At 41.7% G+C, this 21,616-nt stretch overlaps 1 long non-coding RNA gene across 1 annotated transcript in view; it reads right to left on the bottom strand.

Annotated features, from left to right (window-relative positions):
- Nucleotides 1-2,011: 2,011 nt before the first annotated feature.
- LOC127572541 (uncharacterized) overlaps nt 2,012-21,616 on the bottom strand; it is a 35,576-nt gene continuing 15,971 nt past the window's right edge. The window contains exons 2-3 of the long non-coding RNA XR_007956638.1: nt 17,797-18,002; nt 2,012-3,134 (exon numbers count right to left, since the gene is read on the bottom strand). This is a non-coding gene — a long non-coding RNA (uncharacterized LOC127572541). The remainder of the gene's footprint in view (nt 3,135-17,796; nt 18,003-21,616) is intronic.

Below are 21,616 nucleotides of genomic sequence, written 5' to 3'. Positions count from 1 at the left end.
AAACATGCAGATCATATTTTAAATCTTCTTTCTGGGAGTAAATCACCCTAATACTGCTGCACAAATTAGCCATAGTCATATTATCATTCTGGTGATGCAGCAGCACACACATTAATAAAGCCGAATACCACGTTGTTTATTGAGCGAGTGCATTTGATGCAAATGAGAAATACAGTGATGTGGCAGCACACTAAAAAAAGGTGCTTTTGAACTTCTAGGCTTTTTAAATTAGTCTTAAGGATGTGGGTATCACTGGTAATGGGCAGCATATATTGGCCATCAGAATCAGATTTATTATCACTGACATATGACGTGAAATTTGTTATTTTGCAGCAGCAGTACAGTGCAAGACATAAAAATCTATAAATTACAAAATAAGTAAATAGTACAAAAACAAAGGAATAATGAGATAGTGTTCATGGATTGTTCAGAAATCTGATGGCGGAGGAGAAGACCTGTTTCTGAAACATTAAGTGTGGGTCTTTAGGTTCCTGTACCTCCTCCCTGATGGTATTTAACAAGAGGGCACGTCCCGGATGGTGAGAGTCCTTAATGATAGATGCCGCCTTCTTGAGGCATTGCCTCTTGAAGATGTCCTCAATGGTGGGGAGGGTTGTACTTGTGATGGACCTGGCTGAGTCTACAACCCTCTGCAGCCTCTTGCGATCCTGTGTATTGGAGGCTCCATACTAGGCTGCGATGCAACCAGTCAGAATGCTCTCCACTGTACATCAATAGAAATTTGTAAGTGCCTTTGGTGACATACTAAATCTCAAACTCCTAATGAAGTAGAGCTACTGGTGTGCCTTCTTCGTGATTGCATCAATGTGTTGGGGCCAGGATAGATCCCTATTTGCCCAAGAGTCGGTGGTGGTGTGCCACATTTTTTGAACTGACAGGTCTTGACAGGGTGGGTGTGAAGAGGATGTTTCCTTGGTAGGCTAATCTAGAGCTAGGGGCTGCTGTTTAAAAATAAGGGGTTGGCCATTTAGGGTGAGCATTTCTCTCTTAATGGCTCATGTCTTGGATCTCTCTTCCCCAAAAGGGTGCTAGAGACAGAGCTTTCTTTTAACATTTTTCAAGCAGAGAGGTTAAAAGTTCCCATGAGCCCATGAGAAGGTGGGAATGTGGATTACAATCATATCATTGTTGATCTTATTGAAAGGCAGAGCAAGCTCTAGTGAGCAAGTGGTCTATTCCTGCTCCTCATTCATACTTAAGAGTCAACCATGGAGCTTGGCCATGGTACATGTAAATATTCCTTATTGCTCCATTTTTCTGCACTATTATGACTTCCCAGTTCCTTTTTAAAGTTCGCTACCATTTTATTGTTCTAGTTGCCATCCTTGTCATCTAAATTGCCTGCTTCTTCACTACTGCAACTCCATGTAAGAGCCAGTAGTTTTATACCCTGCTTCTGTATCAGGTCTTCTCTGAGCACTTTTTACAATCCCTTCAACACCACTTTTTTATTAATACGCAGCAACAAATAATAAAACAAAATTAGAACTGGTGAACCAGCTCTGTTCAGCTGCAAGTTTGATAACTATTGAATGAATGACAGATATATTTTTTATGGGTATCAATTAAATTAAACTTTGTTAATGAGGTCTTGTCAAGTTAGATGGAAAATCTTCACGGCTAAACAAGCAGTGACAAATTAATAGAGCTAGCATCAAGCAACTTCTCTCCAACTGATGAGTGGACATTAACCTGAAACGTTAACCCAATTTTGCCTCCACATTTGAATACATCCAGCATTTTCTGTTTTACCTCTTCAACTGCCCATTTCTTTCTTTGACATTCTGTAATTAATTAAAAAATTACCTCTTAAAAAAAATTCCAAGCTAACATGCTTCCGGTCTCTGGGTCATTCTAAGGCACTGATCTATACTACATCTCAAAAAAATTGATGCTGGTGAACCAGATGACACAATGCCTTAGACACAGACACATTATTCCAGAATTTTGTTTCAAATTAAGCCAAACCTTTATTTCTTAAAAGTAAAACTTGAAATTTGTTCACATAATTTTGAAAAAAGTGCTGTGCAATTGAGAATAGGATTAACCAAGAGCAGAGCAAAATTGTGGCCATTTCCAGGCCTCTTAATGACTGGGGGAGAAACTGACTCCCGACTTCCCTTCGGGATTTTTGTTGGCGTTAGGATATGGATCTGGTGGGAAATTCACCTCGATGACATCAGCAGTGGTGTAACATGCATTTTGCATTCACAACACTCAAACTGCATTGTTTGTCAAGCTGCTGCATAGCATTCTGCAACCTCACTGCTTACTCTATACATTGCTCTCACATAAGACTGGATCTTACTTGTACCTCCAACTACATTTTTGGATTCAAACATAACTTCCAATGGGTATTTATCTACATCTAACTCCACTCTTGCTCTGTGGGATGGGACTAGAATATGGGTGTCAAAAGAACCACAGGCAGGTTCAGGAACCACTTGAGGTGAAGTACAGAAGGGATCACAAATGAAGACCTAATCTATTCAGGGATTACGAGGATGCATGCTCTTATCCAGACTTCTCTGAGGAGTAATGTTTATGTAATACATGCTTCACCAAACAGTCCACATTGGGACCTCTTGTAAGCTGAAATACAGCCTTATATGCATTCATGCATGGACTGGTCTTGCAGCCAAAGGCAAATCATTGTCACTCTTAGCTTCCTAATCTATGGATCATTCCAGGACACCGATCTGTGCCACATCTCAAGTTTATTACTAATATTGCATTAGGAGAGTCAACCAAATTCTATGCACAAGTAGAGGAGACTTCATCTGCTCTTCCATCAGGTCAGATAATGAGACAAACAAACTAGGCACAAGAGTTTACTAGCATTTCAGACCTCCCTCGTACAAGTGTCTGGATGTTGCCATGGGCAGGCACATTAGTGTAGCAGTTAGCATGATGCTATAACCGTGCCAGCGACCTGGTTCCAATTCCGGCTGCTGTTTATAAGGAGTTTGTACGTTCTCCCCGTGTCTGTGTGGGTTTCCTCTAGGTGCTCCGATTTCCTCCCACATTCCAAAGACGTACGGGTTAGGAAGTCGTGGGCACGCTACATTGGCGCCGGAAGCGTGGCGACACTTGTGGGCTGCCCGCAGAACACTCTATGAAAAAGATACATTTCATTGTGTGTTTCGATGTACATGTAACTAATAAAGGTAGCTATTCTATCTATTCTGTGTCCCCAGACATAAAGGACCTCTTCTCTGTGCGTGACTTCATCTAATAAAATTTCCAGGACCCGGTGATTCTCCATTCTCCTATCTCTTTAAAAGCCATTCTTTAAGTAGCACCACATTTTGCAAGTTGCAGCAGTGATGCTTGTGTGGCAAGCATGCCTCTTTAAGGGCTGGCTCCTGAGGTTGCAACTGTGTGACATCGCTATAGACAACTTCAGTAGCATGTGCTTGATCTCATAAACAATAGCATTTAATTGCCAAACCCAGTACGGCTTTTCAAAGCCTATCATATTGGAAGATTGTGACCATTCCAGCATTGTGGAAAACAGCACTAGCAGCCATACTACACTGTTTTATTGCTTCTATGCTGGAGCATACATTTTTCTAAGTACAATCTCTTGTCCTGTTAACCGTTAGATTTCTAATAGTGATAGTGGCATCCCTGTGTGATTCGGTAGAGGTCTTTTGTATAACAGTAAAAGATCCATAATTTCTCTTTTTCTTCCCATGGGTGCAGCCTGACCTGCTGAGTATGTACCAGCACTTACTGCTTTTACTTTAGATTTCCAGCATCTGCAGTTTTTTTTGATTTTCAGTAAAAGATCCAGACCTAAAAATTCTCAATCATTTTTGGGGTATTTACCTTTTGCGTTAATACCAAATGGAGTGTTACCAACAATAAAGTGAAACTGAGACAGCTTTATTTAAAAAAAAATCAGTATTGTGGATTTATGCCTTTAGAAGGTGTTTAATTCTCAACTGCAAGATCAAGCAAGCAGCTACCTTCTCATTTGTGCATTGACCCATGTAAGTGAGCCAACACCATTAAGGATCTTTCTCCAGGGTAGCCATGGAGTGGGGGAAACTGCATTAAATAGTGGGGAGAAGGTAAGAGAGCGCTAGTCTTCTTTGAAGCAATGGGCAGAGCAATCGTGTCCCATGTTGGGGATGGCCCCCAGGCAACCATAAGCAGTGGCAGATTCAGGGTGATACACTGAGGCACTTGTGAACTAAAGATATCACTGTAGAGTGTTGATAACAATGCTATTTCTAATACATTAAAATGACCTTGAAGATTCTTGAAAGTTCCTTGAAAGTGGCATCACAGGTAGATAGGGTCATAAAGAGAGCTTTTGGCACATTGGCCTTCATAAATTAGGGCATTCAGTACAGGAGTTGGGATGTTATGTTGAAGTTGTACAAGACATTGGTGAGGCCAAATTTGGAGTATTGTGTGCAGTTCTGGTCACCCACCTGCAGGAAAGATATCTATAAGCTTGAAAGAGTGCAGAAAATATTTACAAGGATGTTGCTGGGACTTGAGGACCTGAGTTATAGGGAAAGGTTGAATAGGTTAGAACTTTATTCCCTGGAGCGCAGGAGAATGAGGGGAGATCTTACAGAGGTATACAACATTATGAGGGGTATAGATAGGGTGAATGCATGCAGGCTTTTTCCCCTAAGGTTAAGTGAGACTAGAACTAGAGGACATAGGTTTAGGGTGAAAGGTGAAATATTTAAGGGGAATCTGAGGGGGAACTTCTTCACTCAGAGGGTGGTGCGAGTGTGGAACGAGCTGCCAGTGGAAGTGGTAGATGTGGGTTCAATTGTTACATTTAAGAGAGATAGGTACATGGATGGGAGGGGTTTGGAGGGATATGGTCTGGGTGCAGATAGATGGGACTAGGCAGAAGCTCAGGTTGGCATGGACTAGATGGGCAGAAGGGCCTGTTGCTGTGCTGTAGTGCTCTATGACATGGCCAGGGATAGGAGGAGGATATAGAAAATATTAAAAACAATGACCCAGTGGACATTTTATATCATACACGATTCCGTATTTCGTGATATTTTACTGAGAGTTAAAACAAAGGTCAAAAGGTCACAAGCTATTGAACCAATTTCTGTCAGTGAGCGGTTAATAGGCACCCTGTACAACATATGATGGGATAATGACATCACTTTAAGCTGAACTGTGACAGGAAGTGCCAAGTCCAAATTCCCAGTGGAGAGAACTTTAACAGGAAATGGGCACAAACACTTCAAATCATGGACAAAATGCTTTTTCCTTCAATGCAATTTACACAGATAAAACAGGTGGAAGTGTGTTCAGTTTGCCTGAGTAAATATCATCTGTGTAAAGGAGCAGCATGTAATTGAGATCATGGCTGATGTTCAAGCTCAGCATCACTTTCCTACATTAACCCATATCTCCTGCTTCCTTTAATATCTAAATATATATGACTCTCTTTCTTGAATGTATCAGAATTCCAAAGATTCATTACCTTCTGGGTGAAGAAATTTCTTCTCATTCTCAGTCTTGGAATACTGACCCCTTACTTTAAAACTGTGACTCCTGGTTCAAGACACCACAGCCAGAGGAAACATCTATCTCCACATCTAGCCTGTTGAGCTCTGTAAGAACTTTGCATGTCTCAATAATATTATTTCTCATTCTTCTAAACTCTATCGAGGCCCATTCAAAACCACCAACCCAGGAATCAATCTGATGAACTTTTGCTGCACTCCTTCTATTGCAAGTATATCCTTTCTAAGGTAGGGAAACAAGATCTGTGGACAATGATAGGAACCGTTCATGAACATGTTATCATTATTGTTAAAAAGAACGAGGTGTCCTGGCAGGCTTATTGGTGGATAAATCCCCGGGGTCTGAAGAGGTGTTTCAAACACTGCTATGGAAGGGAAGGATTTCTGTGGATTAGACAGGGATTTTAGAATATTTACTGGCCAGATAACTGTAACGCAGAAAGTGTGGTACTTCTATTCATTAAGGGTTGCATGGATAAGCCAGGTAATTATAGGCTCGCAGTAGGGAAGTTATTGTATAAAAATTCTAAGAGACAGGATTAATCTACACTATGCAGGGATTAATCAAATTTATAGTCAACATGGCTTTGCTAGGGGAAGATCCTGTCTGAAGAATTTGATTGAAATTTTTAAGAGGTAACAAAGTGTATTGACAAGGACAATATGGTCTACATGGACTTCAGTAAGACCTTTGACAAGGTCCCCCCGGGAAACTGGTCTAAAGGTTATAGCAGATGAGATCCAGGGCAAATTGACAAAATGGATCCAAAGTTGGCTCGGTAATAGGAGGCAGAGGGCAATGCTGGAAAGTTGTTTTCGTAATTGGATGTCTAAGACCAGTGGTGTTGTATAGGATTGTTGCTGGACCCTTACTGTTTGTTATATACATTCATGATTTTGATATATTTGATATATGATTAGTAAGCTTGCAGATATAATAAAATTGCTGGTGCTGTTGATTGTGAGGATAGCTACAGGAATAAACCCATACAAGATGCCCCCTCACCCCTTCTCTTTCCCCTCCGCCGCCTTCATGACCTGCCCATCACCTCCCTCTGGTTCCCCACCTCCTTCCCTTTATTCTGTGGTCTGCTGTCCTCTCCCATCAGATTCCTTCTTCTTCAGCCCTTTGCCTCTTCCACCTATCACCTCCCAGCTTCTCACATCATTTCCTCTCATTCCCCCCTTCCCCATCCACCTACCTTCCCCCTTCACCTGGACTCACCTATCACCTGCCAGCTTGTGCTCCTCTCCCTCCCTGACTTTCTTATTCTGGCTTCTGCCCTCTTCCTCTCCAGTCTTGATGAAGGGTCTCGGCCTGAAATGCCAACTGTTTATTTCCCTCCATAGATGCTGCCTGACCTGCTGAGTTCCTCCAGCACTTTGTGTGTGTTGCTCCAGATTTCCAGCATCTGCAGAATCTCTTGTGGCTACAGGATAACATTGATCAGTTGGTAATATGGACAGAGAAATAATAAATGAACTTTAATCCTGATCAATATAAGGAGATACATTTTGCTAAAACTAATAAGGGTAGGATATCCACAATGAATGGCAGGGTCCTAGGAAATACTGAGGAACAGAAGGACCTTAGTGTACAAGTCCAAGGGTTCCTTAAAGGTGGCAGCACAGGTAGATAAGGGTGGTGAAGAAGGTATATAGGATACTTGCCTTCATTAACCAGGGCATAGAATATAAAAGCAGGGATGTTATGGTACAACTTTATAAAGTTGGCTAAATCTGAAGTACTGTATGCAGTTTTGATCATCCGACTATAGAAAGGATATGATTTCACTGGAGACAATCCAGAGGAGTTTCACTAGGATATTGCCTCTTATGGAGTGTTTCAGTTATGAGGAGTGACTCAAGTTGTTTTCCTTGGAGGAGAGGAGGCTGAGGGGGAATCTGATAGAGGTATTAAAAGAGGCATAGATAGGATAAACAGTAGGAAACTTTTCCCCATAACAGAGATGTCTAAAATAAGGTGGCATAGGCTTATGGTGAGGGGTAAGAGGTTTAGAGAGGAACTGAGGAGGCATTTTTTTCACCTGGATAGTGAGTGGAATCTAGGTTGCACAGCCTGAGGAGTGGTGGAGGCAGGTACTCTTACAACATTTAAGAAGTATCTAGCTGAGCATTTAAATTGGCATAGATCAACTGCTGGTAAATGGAATTAGTGTGGATGGGTACTTGATGGTCAGCAAGCACATGATGAACAGAAGGGTCTATGTCTCTGCTATACGATTCCAAGACCCATGTAACAACTTTCAGACATGGAAATCACCAGAAGCCCTATATAAATGGAGTAAGACATCTTCATCTTTTGTATTCTTGCAATGAAGGCCAATACTTTCCTAATTGCTTGCTCTTCCAATGACCTATGTGTAAAGACATCCGGACCCACTGTACATTAATATCTTTCAATTTCTCACCATTAAAAATACTCACTCTTTCAATAGTAAAAGCCTAGTACACAGTTGTAAAGGTTCAGTATGAAATAATAAAGCTCCAGTGGGTGAAATATTAAAATGTTTATGCAGAGAGTAAAAGGACCTGTGTGAAATATTTAAGGTCTAGTATGAAATAATAAAGCCCCATGTAAAATATTAAATGTTTAGAATTAAATAGTAAAGATGTGTAAAATATTAAATCTCTGGCATGAAATAATAAAGCTTGTACATGAACTAGAAAGGGTACTGTGTAAAATAGGTTTCTGGCTGGAAAAGGATCCATGTGAATCAGTAAAGTCCCTGGGTGAAAGAGTGAAAGTCCTGGTGTGAAATTGTAAAGTTTCTTTGTGAATTCCCATCTGAAAGGCATAGAGAACAGTCTTCTGATCACATTTGTTTCTAATGCAAGTTGTCTGTTCAGCATCATTAACTCACATTATGCCATTGACTAACTGTAGATGCCTTTGCAACAAGATGACCCATTCCTACAAGGGTTGATGTCAGGCTTAGGTCCACAGGCATAAATAGATTCTCCCACACTGGCTCAACAAATCTCACATGGTACCATGCCAATTATTTCATTCACTTAGGCTGTTGCCTTAATGAGTATTAAACCCAACCTGCTCGAGCCTGATTACATGCTTTTAATAACTAGTTCTCAATACTTTTTCTGGCTGGGAGGATGATTAACAGCAGTCATTCACCAGCTTGATGATTCTGTTGTCCTTTCACACACAACAGGGAACATGACAAGAAGTTTGTCATCTGCTTTCAATGATCATCAAAAGTTTGTAAACACCAGCAAGAAAATAATGTTTCAGGTGAACATCAGGCAAAGGAATGATGTGGGAGTTATTTTCCACCATTCAACTCAATGTTATGTCTTGTCATGAACGGGGGGAAAGCCTGCTTCTATATACGAGTTGCAAATGAAAGTAAATGCTTGGCAATTATCAACAAAGCCCTCCTTTACACTCTCAGTAATGATGCAGAGTCTCAACCCGAGACGTCGACCGTCCCTTTCCCTCCACAGAAGCTGCCCGACCTGCTGAGATTGCTCCAGATTATAGTATCTGTAGTCTCTTGTGTCCCCATTTATGATGGAGGGTAGGTCATTGATGAAACTGAAGGTAGTTGGGCTAAGGACCCTGGCTTAAGGATCTCTTGCAGTGATAGCTTATGGGCTGGGGCAATTGACCTCCAACAAACACAATCATCATCTTTTGAACAACACATGAGCCAGTTGAAAGCTTTCTCTTGGATTTTCATGAACTTAAATTTAACATGGGAAAGTTGAAGCTATACATGTTCAAATGCTGCCATGGTATCAAGGCTATAGATTTGCACATCAACACTAAGTTTAGTTCTTTTTGTCCCTGATTGGAAAAAGCTTTAAAGAAAAATCTGGCATTCAGTGGTTCAGGTAGATGCCAAGCTGAGAATCAGTAAGCAGTTAATTGGTGATTTGTGCTTGTCTTCACCTTTGCCGGCCTCTTCCATTGCATTGCTGATAATTGCAAGTAGACTGATAGGCCAGTAACAATGCAACAAAGGAGTGCATCTTCGGTGTGAAAAGTTTTTTTGCAGTTCCAGCAGCCAAGGCAGCAGAGGGGAAGAACAAGCAGCCTTTTTAAAAAAAGTTGTTTCTGATAAAAAGGGATTCCAATAAAAGATAGGTAGGGTAAAGTGGAGTTGCCCTTGTGTGAGTGGGCCAGTGTAAGAGTGGGGAGCTGAGGCTTTGGCGTGAAGAGGTGGAGGCTAAGGTGAAGTTCTGTTAAGTTCTCTTTATTATTGCACAGGTATAGCAGTGGGAATGACACCCAGTGCAGTGGTGTGCTCTTCTTGCATGATGTGGGAAGTCAGGGAGACCTCCAGGGTCTCTGATGACTACACCTGTGAGAAGTGCATCTGGCTGTAGTTCCTTATAGACCATCTTAGGGAACTGGAGCTGGATGACCTTTGGATCATTCGGTAGATTGAGGGGTTGATAGACAGGAGTTGCAGGGAGGCAGTCACACCTAAGTTGCAGGGGGCAGATAGCTGGGTGATGGTCAGGAGAGAGAAAGGGAATTGGCAGGGAGTGCAGGGTACCCCTGTGGCTGTTCACCTCAGTAGGTTGCCTCCCAGGTGCCAGGGTCAAAGATTTCTTGGATCAAGTCCATAGCATTCTTAAGGTGGAGGGTGAGCAGCCAGAGGTTGTGGTACACATCGGTACCAATGACATAGGCAGGAAAAGTGATGAGGTCCTGCAAAGTGAATTCAGGGAGTCAGGTGCGAAGTTAAAAGACAGGACTTCCAGGATAGTGATCTCAGGATTGCTACCCATGCCACATGCTAGTAAAGCAAGAAATAGGAAGATAGTGCAATTTAATATGTGGCTAAGCGGATGGTGCAGGAGGGAGGGCTTTAGATTTTTAGGTCATTGGGCTCTCTTCCTGGACAGGTCGGATCTGTACAAGTGGGACTGTTTTCACCTGAACTGGAGGGGGACTAATATCCTTGCGGGAAGGTTTGCTTCTGCTGCTCGGGCGGGGGGTGGGGGGGTTGTTGGGCGTGGTTTATACTAGAGTTGTAGGGGGGTGGGAAGCAGAATGGTAGGACAACAAATGGAAAGGCTGTGGGCTGTGGGGAAAGTAGATGTTAAACTGAAAGGTTGAGCGTGGTGGGACTAATGTTCTGAGTTGCATCTATTTCAATGCAAGGAGTATTGTAGGTAAGACAGATGAACTTACAGCATGAATCCATATGTGGAATTATGATGTTGTAGCCATTAGTGAGACTTGGTTGCAGGAGGGACGGGACTGGTAGCTCAATGTTCCGGGGTTCCGTTGTTTTAGGCATGATAGGAGGGGGAGGTATTAAAGGGGGAGGGGTGGCATTACTCATCAGGGAAAATGTCACGGCAGCGTTCAGAGAGGACATACTGGAGAGCTTGACTACTGAGGCAATTTGGGTGGAACTGAGGAATCAAAAAGGGACGACCACATTAATGGAATTATATTATAGACTTCCCAGTAGTCGGTGGGATTTAGAGGAGCAAATTTGTAGAGAGATAGCAGATAGTTGCAGGAAATATAAAGTTGTGATAGTAGGTAATTTTAACTTTTCACATATTGACTGGGACTCCCATACTGTAAAAGGACTGGATGGGATCAAGCTTGTCAAATGTAATCAGGAAAGTTTCCTTAATCAATATGTAGAGGTCCCAACCAGAGAGAGCGCAATATTCTTAGGGAATGAGACAGAGCAGGTGACAGAAGTGAGTGTCGGAGAACACTTTGGATCTAGTGATCATAATTCCTTTAGTTTCAAGATAATTATGGAAAAGGATAGGACTGGTCCTAGGGTTAAGATTCTAAACTGGAGGAAGGCCAATTTTGAGGGCATCAGAAGGGATCTGCCAGGCGTGGATTGAGATAGGCTGTTTTCCGGCAAAGAGATGCTTGGTAAGTGGGACGTCTTCAAGAGTGAAATATTGAGAGTACAGAAACTGTATCTTCCTGTTAGGATAAAAGGCAAGGCTAACAGGTTTAGGAACCTTGGTTATCGAGGGATATTGAGGCCCTGGTAAAGAAAAAGGGGGTGCATATCAGGTATAGGCAGTTAGGATCAAATGAGGTGCTTGAGGAGTATAAGAAATGAAAGATAACACTTAAGAGAGAAATCAGGAGGGCTAACAGAGGACATGAGGTTGCTCTGGCAGATAAGGTGAAAGAGAATCCAAAGGGCTTCTATACTATATTAAGAGCAAAAGGATAGCAAGGGACAAAATTGGTCATCTTGAAAATCAGTGTGGTCATGTATGTGTGGAGCCAAAAGAGATGGGGAAGATTTTAAATGGATTTTTTGCATCTGTTTACTTGGGAACTGCATCCGTTTACTTGGGAACTATAGAACTGAGGACAAAAGAGTAGTGAGGTCATGGACCATATCCAGATTACTGAAGAGGAGGTGCTTGCTGTCTTGAGGCAAATTAGGGTGGATAAATCTCCAAGGCGTGAAGAGGTGTCTCCTCGGACCTTGTGAGAGGCTAGTGCAGAAATTGCAGGGGCCCTGGCAGAGATATTTAAAATGTCCTTAGTGACAGGTGAAGTGCCAGAGGACTGGAGGATAGCTAATATTGTTCTGTTGTTTAAGAAAGACTCTAAGAATAAGCCAGGAAATTATAGGCCAGTGAGCTGACGTCAGTCATAGGTAAATCATTCTAAGGGACAGTATATATAAATATTTGGATAGACAGGACCTGATTAGGAATAGTCAGCATGGCTTTGTGTGTGGCAGGTCACGTCTATCCAATCTAATAGAGTTTTCTGAGGAGGTTACCAGGAAAGTTGATGAAGGGAAGGTGGTGGATGTTGTCTACATGGACTTTAGCAAGGCCTATGACAAAACCCCACATGGGAGGCTGCTCCAGAAGGTTAAGTTGCTTGGCATTCAGGATGAAGTAGTCAACTAGATTCAACGTTGGCTTAGTGGGAGAAGCCAGAGAGTGGCAATAGATGGTTGTGTCTCTGATTGGAGGCCTGTGACTAGTGGTGTGCCGCAGGGATTGGTGCTGGGTCAATTGTTGTTTATCATCTATATTAATGATTTAGATCATAATGTGGTAAACTGGATCAGCAAATTTGCAGATGACACCAAGATTGGGGGTGTTGTGGACAGCAAGGAAGGCTATCAAAGCTTGCAGAGTGATCTGGACCAGCTGGGAAAATGGGCTGAAAAATGGCAGATGGAATTTAATGCAGACAAGTGAGGTGATGCACTTTGGGAGGACAAACCAGGGTAGGACTTATACAGTGACTGATAGGGCACTGAGGTGTGCGGTAGAACAAAGTGACTGGGAATACAGATCCATAATTCCTTGAAATTGGCATCGCAGGCAGATAGGGCTTTTGGCACATTGGCCTTCATAAATCAGGGCACTGAGTATAGGAGTTGGGATGTTATGTTGAAGTTGTATAAGACGTTGACCTGTACAATCGATTTGTAAGTCAAGCTTTACACTGTACCTCGGTACAAGTGACAATAATAAACCAATACGTTGGTGAGGCCAAATTTAGAGTATTGTGTGCAGTTCTGGTCACCTACCTACAGGAAAGATATCTAAAAGCTTGAAAGATTGCAGAGAAAATTAACACAGATGTTGCTGGGATTTGAGGACCTGAGTAACAGGGACAGGCTGAATAGGTTCGGACTTTATTCCCGTGAGCGCAGAATGAGGGGAGATCTTATAGAGGTATACAAAATTATGAAGGGTATAGATAGGGTGAATACATGCAGGCTTTTTCCCTCAGGTTGGGTGAGACTAGAACTAGAGGTCATAGGTTTAGAGTGAAAGGTGAAATATTTAAGGGGAATCTGAGGGGTAACTACTTCACTCAGAGGGTGGTGCAAGTGTGGAATGAGCTGCCAGCGGATGTGCTGGATGTGGGTTCAATCGCAGCATTCAAGAGAAGTTTGGATAGGTACATGAATGAGAGCGGTATGGAGGACTATAGTCTGGGTGCAGATAGATGAGACTAGGCAGAAAACCAGGCCGGTATGGACTAGATGGGCCTAAAGGCCTGTTTCTGTGCTGTGGTGCTCTATGGCTCAATATGACTTCAGCTCGAAAGAACCCTGAGGTACTACCTGTTCTGCAATGCATAAATTCAAGGAGACAAGTGGTCATTTTGCCCTTTTCTTTCAAATGTGCTCTACTTGAAGAAATCCGAGTTCATCACCTAGAGTATATTAAGTCTTGATTAACATACAATTTCCTTGTCATTCCGTTGTCACTGTGAATGAGCCACATGGAGCCTGGAGCTATAGAAGTGAAAGGTTATTCAGCATGACAAACAGGCATTCTGGAGAATCTACCTCTCTTGGAGATAATCTGCAGTACAGTTAGTTTTTTTTAAAACACAAAGATAACAAAAGGCAATTAAGTACAATTTCAATGATTATAATTACCTACTTCAACATTTTGCTTGTAGACAGTTAACTTTGTAGAATTACATATTTATGATGGGAGTACATCTCAACTGACAGGAAATCTTTGAATATTCAAATACAGGTGGATGATTCGAAGGGTTCTGAGCCCAAAACTCCAGACACCCAAATTTTAGTTCTTACATTACAGGGTTGAGGGATGACTCCGTGGATATACGAACACCGAGAATATCAAATGACATAACCCATAGTTCAAGACATACTTGTTAAGTGCCTGGGATATGGCTTTAACTTTGTGTTAATACTGGAGATGGCCACTTAATACTTTCCCTGATCTCACTCTGAGAGTTTCAATGAGGGCTGTTTAACATAAAGATTCATTTGTTGCCTTCCACTGCATAGAATCAGAACATCCAAGCCCATTAGCTAGTTCCAATCCCCTTGAAGTTAGATACGCTAAGATATCTTTATTGGTCACGTGTACATAGAAACACACAGTGAAATGCATCTTTTGTGTAGTCTGTTCTGGGGACAGCCCGCAAGTGTTGCCATACTTCCAGCATCAACATAGCATACCCACAACTTCCTAACCTGTACGTCTTTTGGAATGTGGGAGGAAACTGGAGCACCTGGAGGAAACCCACGCAGACCTGGGGAGAACGTACAAACTCCTTACAGACAGTGGCTGGAATTGAACCTGGGTCACTGGCACTGTAATAGCGTTACACTAACTGCTACACTACTGTGCTGATGAATGTTACATTGTTAACTGTTTTTTTTAAAAGACTGTTTTTCATTTCTATTAACCGGCTCCTAAGGACTCCTATTCTAAGTCCTTAAAGATCTCTCATGTCTCATAATCCTGACCAACTCCATTTGATCTGATGCCATTAGTCTTCACATTGTCTGCAGTCATTATAGATGATTCTGGGAGTTACTCCTTCCTAACTGAATACAATTGTGTTACTTCCAAGTTGATCTGTTCTGTCTCCTAGAATGAAGATGTAAAAAGATGGACCTTTGGCTGAAAGATATTATTCTCCTGAGTGTCACTATGTTTGACACTTTAATAAGGATGTTTTCTCTTCTTGTAAGTAAAATGCAGTGATCGATGGTTGACTGGTTTAATTCTTATGTTCTAAGAGCAATTTGATAGAACTATGTGGCTTACTAGGCCATTACAGAGGCAATCAGATTGCTTAGAGTTTGGATATTTCTTTCTCTATAAGACAGTAGAGAATCAGATGAGTATTTACATTAATCTCATCAATTCAAAGTCACCATTATTAATAATTGAGCAGAATATGCTGGCAGCATCTGTGGAAAGAAAAACAACATTAATATTTCAGGCTGAAGAGCCGATGTTAGAGCTGGGAAAGAGAGTAAATGTTGGAGCAGGGATGGGTGAGAGATGGTTATGTCAAAGGGAATATCTCCAAAAGGATAAAACCAGAGATTGCCATGACGATAACCTGTTGATGAAGTAATCTGGCTGGCAGATTAATAAGGGAAGTTATGGAGAGATAACATGAGCAAAGCAATTTAAAAGCTCTGAGATGAGGACAGTTGCAGTAAGAAAACACAAATAAAGGAATCTAAAAACTGAAATGCAGAGCTATAGGGGATGCCAAGCAGGTTAGGCTTATGGGCAAAGAAAAACTGAGCCAATATGACAGATGGATGACCCATGGCAGAACTGGAGAGTTCTGATACATCCCCAATATTAACTGAGACCACCTCAGTGTTAAAGGGGCAGATGGACAAGAAACTTTGAAGTGTTGTTGATAGCAAAGAGGATAAGTTTTCAGCTATAGAAGGATATTGATGAGTTGGTAAAATGAGAGATGGAACTCAATCTTGAAAAATGTGAGGTGATGCATTTTGGAATAACTAATAAGTCTAGGATAAACAATGAATGACAGAACCCTGGGAAACACTGGGGAACAAAGGAACCTTGGTGTATATGTCCAAAGATTCCTGATCAACAGTACAGGATAACTAAGAAGGATACAGAGTTCTTGTCTTCTTTAACCAGAAAATAGAATATAAGGGTAAAGAGGTTATGTTATAACAATACAAAGTATTAGTTAGGCCATAACAGAGTAATGTGTACGGTATTGGTCACCACACTGTAGGAAAGATGTAAAAGCAGTAGTGCAGATTCAGAGGAGATTAACCAGGATGTTGCCTGTGATAGAGCATTTCAGATACGAGGACAGACTGGATAAGATGGTATTGGTATATTATTGTCACTTGTACCGAGGTACAGTGAAAAACTTGTCTTGCATACCGATCATACAGGTCAATTCATTACACAGTGCAGTAGTGCAGTTACATTGGGTTAGTACAGAGTGCATTGATGTAGTACAGGTAAAAACAATAACAGTACAGAGTAAAGTGTCACCACTGAGGTCAAGAGGGTTGAGAGCTTCAAGTTCCTGGGAGTGAACATCACCAACAGCTTGCCCTGGTCGAATCACGTAGATGCCACGGCCAAAACAGCTTACCAGCGCCTCTGCTTCCTCAGGAGGCCAAAAAAATTCGGTTTGTCCCCTTTGACTCTCACCAACTTCTATCGATGCACCATAGAAAGCATCCTATCTGGATGCATCACAGCTTGGTACAGCAACTGCTCTGCCCAGGACTGCAAGAAACTGCAGAGAGTTGTGGACACAGCCCAGCGCATTACGGACACCAGCCTCCCCTCCTTGGACTCTGTCTTTACCTCTCACTGTCTTGCTGAAGCAGCCAGCATAATCAAAGACCTCACCCACCTGGGTCATTCTCTCTTCTCTCCTCTTCCATCAGGTAGAAGATACAGGAGCCTGAGGGCACATACCACCAGGCTCAAGGACAGCTTCTACCCCACTGTGATAAGACTATTGAACAGTTCCCTTATATGATGAGATGCACTATGACCCCACGATCTACCTTGTTGTGACCTTGCACCTTATGGCACTGCACTTTCTCTGTAGCTGTGACACTTTCTGGGTTTTTTTCTTTGAAGCAGAGAAGCCTCAGAGAAGAACCTGAGGGATATACAATGAGGAGCACAGATGAGGTAGATAGTAAGGGAATTTTCCTTTTAGTAGAGGTATCTATAACCAAAGGGGTAGAAGAGTTTGAGGGGACTTGAGGAAGAATTTCTTTCATACAGAAGGTGGCTGAAATCTGGAAAGTACTGTCTTTGCAGGTGGAGGCAGCTACTGTCACAACATACGAGTAGCATTTAGACATTACTTGAAATACCTTGGCATAGAAGGCTATCGGGTGAGGGCTTAAAGTTTCAGTGTAAATAGGTACGATGACTGACTCAGTTACAGTGGATTGAAGGGCTTGCTGGCACTTTGTTTGACTCCATGACTCCTACATGGGGCCTCATTATAACAGTGCAGGAGACAACAGACAGATAGGTCAGAGTAGAAATAGGATAGGGAATTAAAGTGGCAGGCAACAGGATCGTCCTTGTGGATTGAATACAGGTGCTCTGCAAAATGGTCACCCAATCTGCATTTGTTTTCTCCAGTATGGAGGAGGACACGAGCACCAAATGCAGTGCATTAGATTCAAAGAAGTGCAAGTGAATTGTTGTTTCATCTGTTTTTGGTCCCTCGATGGTGAAAAAGGAAGAGGCAAAAGGATAGGTGTTGCACCCCCTGTCACCACTACACCACTGAAAATTAACACCAATGAGGCATTTCTTTACAATAGTGAAAATAATAGTCGATTTGTAATTTATATGCTTAAGACCAGTTAATCTATTTAGAGAGATTAATTAAGGGATAAAAATTATCTACTAATATTAAAAAGGCAATATGCAACCGAAGACAAAGACCTCCCTGCTAAAGTTCTAAAACTTATTAGTGAGGACCTTTACTTACCCATCTCATCTCCACTGTTTGGGAAGATGAGGACACGTCAGTGGATCTCAGATGCTGTAATTATGATCATCTTCAAAGGAGACAAATCTGATCTTGGTAACTGTGGAAGGGTGTCTCTACAGTCACAAGGAAACTCATTGCCAGGATCCTCAACTGCACCTCGCAGTGGCTGAAGAGCTGCTCCCCAAATCGGTGTGGATTCTGTCCTTCAGAAGATAGTAGAGAGCAGCATCAGCCACTGTACATAGACATTTTCAACTTTACTTAAAGCTTCTGATTTGTCAGTTGAGAGGAACATCATTCCCAAATTTGGCTGCCCTAGGAAAGGTGTCTCCACCTTCCATCCGCTACATGACAGTATGCAAGCTGTGATTTTAAACAAAAGGTCCATAACAGATCCAATTTCAGTGCAGACTGATGCCAAACAAGGCTTTGTCATTATCCCATTTATTTCAGTCTCACCCCGTGCTGCATCTCACCTCCTTTAAGCTTCCTGCTGGAGTGCAGGTAATCTACAGAACTAATGAGAAACTTTTCAACCTACATTGTTTTCACTCCAGAACGAAGGTCACCACAACTTCAGCCATCAAACTACAGTACCAGATGGTACTTGCGTATGCACATGATCAGAGGCTGATCTTCAAGTCATTGCTGACTCATTTGCTGAAATACACACGAGAATAGGCCATACTCTTCACATCCAAAAAGCAAAGGTCTCTAACACAGCCTTTGACAATAAAGGTCCACTGTGATTGCCCTGGAAAATGTACAGTACTTCCCAAATCTTGCAAGTGACCCTCAATATAGGGGGACATCGATGATGCAATTTGCCATTGCCTTTAATGCACTATCACAACCTTTGGATATCTCAGGAAATGAGTGGTTGAAGATCAAGACCCCCAAACCCAGCATAATGTACAGAGCCTACTAAGCAGTAGTGATTTAAGCTCTCCCATACACTGCGCAGTCATGGATTATATACAGTTGGCACCTCAAAGCTCTGGAGAGATAACACCAACACTGTCTTTACAAAATCCTCCAAATCCATTGGCAGGATAAGCAAACCAATGTCAGTTTCTTCTCTCAGGCCAGTGTTGTCAGAACTGAGACCCTAAATACACTTAGTCATTTTGATGGGTAGGGCACATTGATCTCATGCTCAACATCAGACTGCTGAAACAGGCACTCTGAACTGCAGATTAACAGCTGGACAGAGGAAATAATTCCGGGATATTCTTGAAGTTTTGTTGAAAAAAATGTAACATCCTCACCAACTTGTTGGAATCCTCGGCCTATGACTCCCCAAAATAGAGAAGGGGCATTCGAGATGGAACCACGAGTCCATTTACTTGGAGCACACAGGTCAGTGTAAATGGCAGAAGAAGCACTATCTCCCAAACCACCAACCTATTTATCAAGCAACTCCTGCTCCACCTGTGGCGGAGTGCATGGGTGCAACATTGGTCTCTTCAGCCACCTCAGATCCTATGGAATTGGAGGGAAGCAAATCATGTTCAACCCCATGGGACTGCCTAAGTAGAAGACATTAATGATTTCTAAACATGTTTATAGCCAATTAAGTACTTTTGAAACGTTGGTACCATTATGATAGAGAGAATGTAATGGTCAATTTCTGCAAATGACCAGCTAATTCTCCACAGTGATGTTAAAATTGGGATAAATATTCAACAGGATGCTGAGCATAATTTCTTCAAAATACAGTGAATTCCAGTACCCGCCGACTGATTTTTTTTTACAGATCTTAGTAGTTCGGCTTCTGGCTCACCTGGTTCTGTTTCCCTCACTCCCTTTAAACTTACTGGGGCCCTGGTTTCCATGTTCTCTTTAAACTCACTGGGGCCCAGATCTTGCACTCCCTTGGGATTAATTTCCCATGTTCCCTTTAAACTCATGGGGATTCTGATTCCTCCACTCACTTTAAACTTACTGGACCCTTGGTTTCCATGCACCCTTCAAACTCACCATGGCCTGGTCCCACAGTTCTTTTAAACAAACCACGAACTTGTTCCCATGCCCCTATTAAAATCACTAGGTTCCCCTCTTATGCTCCCTTTAAAGATGAGATATCTTTATTAGTCACATGTACATCGAAACACACACTGAAATACATCTTTTGCGTAGTGTGTTCTGGGGGCAGCCCGCAAGTGTTGCCACGCTTCCGGCACCAACATAGCATGCCCACAACTTCCTAACCCGTACGCCTTTGGAATGTGGGAGGAAACCAGATCACCCAGAGGAAACCTGCGCAAACATGGGGAGAACATTCAAACTCCTTACAGACAGCGGCCAGAATTGAACCAGGATCGCTGGCGCTGTAATAGCGTTATGCTAACTGCTACACTACCATGCCTGCTCTCACCTGGTTCACTGGAAAATTTATAATGCTACTGTGCAACATTTAAAGAAAAGTGAATTAAGTATGTACTGTGGTAGTAATAGTAATACTATGCAATAAACCTGAAAAACTGCCTAGATTTTTATGCAAAGTTCCTAAATTGGAGCTTGAACACTGAACCTTCTGAATCAGAGGCAGCAGCACTACCATTTGAACCACAGCAGACAAATTACATCATTGTTTTTTGAAATGTTCATATTATTGAAAATAATGAAAATAAAACACGGGTACATTACAAAACAAGGAACTGAATCAATTTCAGCCAAAGGCAAAATTACGCATCAAAATATTGTTCAATTTATTATGTTTATTCCATAAAAGGCAAATTTACCCTTGCACCAACTGTAACTAATTTTCCAATTTCAAAGGCTGAAACTAAAGAGCTCTTCCTCCTGCCAAAGGGTCAACTCTTGCGTGAAATCTATCCCTCGAGTAATACACCTGTTACTTCTGTTTTTAAGAGTGGAAATTCTAGGTGTCCTCAGGGCACATTTGAAAACATTTCTGCGGCACATAATGATCAGATTGGAGATGTATTTTTTGAAATAAATTGGAAAAATTAAAAGTATGTTTGTAATATTACAAAATTTCAAGGACAGTTTATATTACAGCATATTCTGTTCCATTAAATCTTCATCTAATGCCATATTATGTTAAAACACATTTTCTCTTAATGGCAATATGTACTAACAAGGTCTATTTTACATAGGGAATACTTAATCAAAGTGTGAAAAATGCAGTAAACTGTCTGATGAAGATTAGTTAGAAAACTGATGGAATCACTGTAATCTTTCCTCCTAAGCAACACACAAAATGCTGGAGGAACTCAGCGGGTCAGGCAGCATCTATGGAGGGAAATGGACAGTCGACATTTCAGGCTGAGACCCTTCATCAGGAACAGAGGTGGAATGTAATTGCATATAGTGTTATTGTTGATTATTTAAAATTGAAACAGGAAAGGAGAAGAACATAAGCAGTAACATTAAAATGTTAGAAAACAGATTTAGATATTGTGACTTAAAAATGACAGTCTACATTTGTGTGGCATTAAATTAGTGATGCTTAAGGTTATAAAATTACTGAGCGATTACATTTTAATGTTTCCTAGAGTTGTGCTCATATATATCCAGTAACAGCCATACAAAGAACCATTAAACTCTTCTCCCTGTTAGCTGCTCATTTTCATTGAAATGAATGGAGTCACTGAACCGGTGCCAAAATAACTGCTATGAAACCACAGGAAGTTGGTGCTGCGCTGCTAGACTCCATGAAAAGAACAAAATCCAGAGTGTAGCCAGCATGTCAGCATTGAGGACCTCTCAGGAAGTTTGAGACTTCCTTAGTTTGCTTAAGTGGCCCTTAAATATATTTCAGACTGCCATCTGGTCCTCCTTACAAAGAAAT

Source organism: Pristis pectinata, chromosome 7, assembly GCF_009764475.1.
Source record: "Pristis pectinata isolate sPriPec2 chromosome 7, sPriPec2.1.pri, whole genome shotgun sequence".
In the NCBI taxonomy this organism is placed as follows: domain Eukaryota; kingdom Metazoa; phylum Chordata; class Chondrichthyes; order Rhinopristiformes; family Pristidae; genus Pristis; species Pristis pectinata.
Note: the sequence above shows the minus strand (reverse complement) of the source record. Positions and strands in the feature narration are given on the sequence as shown.